This window comes from Anguilla rostrata, chromosome 10 (genome assembly GCF_018555375.3).
Source record: "Anguilla rostrata isolate EN2019 chromosome 10, ASM1855537v3, whole genome shotgun sequence".
NCBI lineage: Eukaryota > Metazoa > Chordata > Actinopteri > Anguilliformes > Anguillidae > Anguilla > Anguilla rostrata.
Window position 1 is genome coordinate 14,710,305 of NC_057942.1, and position 2,584 is coordinate 14,712,888.

The window sequence follows — 2,584 nt, forward strand, 5'->3', positions numbered from 1 at the left end:
AATAATAATCACTGTAATCATAATCAGAATAATCATTATCTCGGCACAGGTAACTGTTCCATAATCATCTGGTGGGGGTTGCCCACGGCGCCCTTGAGACAGACAGATGCTGCATCTCCATGACTGCAGCCCTGTATTTTGGGGGCAAGGGCAGTAAGTACCTGACTCTGGCTCCGCCAGTGGACAGGTATATGTGCTCACATTGAAACACATACACACAGGGCAGTGCAGACGCCTGAGTTTCCTTAGCACTCTACCGTGGCAGACACGCAAAGCTGCTACCATGGAAACTAGCAAGGCTAGCATCAGGCTACCCTCCACCCCGCTGCTGCACTGTAGACAAACTCTGCCGTGCTGCTGTGCCGATGGCCAGAAGGCCCGGCTAAGGAATCATTAGCATCCAAACAAACCTTCACCTTTCTAAAGAGTGACAGCCAGCAGTGGCTTGTGTGCCTGAATAGAGCAGGCAAAAATCTTAGCGTTAACCGAGCCTCACCTTCACACTGTTATCCATCTGTTTTTTTCTTGGTTAACAAGTATGCCATTTAGCTAGATCTAGATCTATCTAAGCACTGGTAGGTTAATTCCCTTTTTTCTTAATTGTGTCCCATGTGGGACTTCTTTTTTCTTTTCAAATAACATTTTGGCATTTGAATGGTGGAACAGAGTTCAGCTTAGTTAAATGAACCAAATAATTACACAAACACTTTTTAACTAAAAGATGCAAATCATTCCATAGTTGCACACTCCACAAACTTTGCAAGCAAAAGGCAACAAACACACTCGAAGAATTACATATTATGAGGAGCAGTTAAAACTCAGATGAACTGATTTTTTCATCAACATTTTTTGATTACGAGAAGGAAGAACTCCATCCACACCATTAAGGATGTGTGCCACACAAAAGTCATGACACTAAAAGAAAAGACACAATTAAGACAAAAAGGATTAGCTACAGACTGGTAAGGGTTATTCAGCTAGTATGTTGCTCCTTTGTTAAACAAAACCAATGGTAGGATTCTTGACTCTCCTTCATTAAAGGTCACACTCTTGATGACTATACGAGGATAACAGGTCTTCTCATTGGACTGGAGTTTTCAGTCAATGCATTACAAAATATTTTGAGACATTCAAATAAAAAATGCCATGTTCGGGTTACTTGAAATATTTAACTGCAGGAACTTTTATCAAAGGTATTGGGGGGTCTCAGTTTTTGTAACTGATATTATCAGTTAAATGCCTTGTTGTTTTTCACTATCGCATGTCCCAAATATTCTAGCCATCACATGACTGAAAGGTTGCGTGTTGCTCAAGCAGATATCTCCTTGTCCTTAGAGTTGGGGTTGGCATACCAAAACAGCATGTAGATTTGGATTTTCACTATGCATGATTGGATGAGTGTGGAGTGCCATTTTTGCAGAGTGCACAATAGTTTTATGGGACAGCTGTAGTTGCATGGGACAGCGGAGCAGATCCTGGGTGGTTACATCATTTTGTTGTTTGACTTTCTGTGTTATTATACTAATCATATATATTTTTCACTGTCATTGTCATATTAATCAGAGCCACTTTCGCTCCACCTGCTATAAATAAACAACTGCCTTCATCATAAGTTTGATATCCTGTACCTCATTACCACCTCCTTTGGCAGTGTATACTGGTACACCATATCAGTGTTGAACAGACAACACTTTCTCCTCTTTTGTGAATTAGAGCTGTGAATCAATCTATCAAATCAACCAAATGAGTTTTAGAGGGAGGTGGGGAAAGAAATGAACATTTACTACGTGTCCCAAGTATACTGCGTAAACAAATCTAGCTCACTCTATTAATAGACTCCTATTGGTGCGGCTATGCAAACTTAGGGAAATTATTTGGATGGACAATCCATGCTATTGGGAATTGGATGTCAGTGACCTTACATTCAGGAATACGAACGGGGCAACTGAGGGAATTGGATGTACTTGTGTGAATTGGACTAGGGGCATTTGCATGTTTTTTTATTTTTAAATAACACAAAAACATTGCATTCTTATGCTTACCACTAGAAGAGAATTTGAACTGGCCATTGGCACAGGTAATGTTGCATTTACATTTTAAGTAGCCTTGCTGTCAGTCTCATAGATGCATGCGCGTTTGGAATTGAGACGACATTTTAACGAATGATGCAACCATTTTGGGCTACAATCAGGAGTTAATTTCCATACAGAGGACATGTCATGTTAGAACTCCAGCTCTTGTGTTTAGAAATTGCATACTATCATACGGAAATGCTATCGTTGTCCCGTTTACTAATTTTGGAGGGAATTGTATCTTTGCTGTTGGGCTTGTCGCATGTTAGTGTTTGTTCTGGCTTAATTTCCGAATGGCTAGGCTATATACACCAGTGCTGGTTAATTCCTGTAACAAACGACAGAAAAACGTTCTCATTATAAATATGTAGACTACAATTGTAGCTCATGGCTCTATCACAAATCTAAGATTTAAAAAGCTTGGATTACATATATTTAGCTAGTATTCGCTTTATTGATGCGCGAATAGAAATACTAAGTATTTTTGACCTCCCTGATATCCCATACAACTG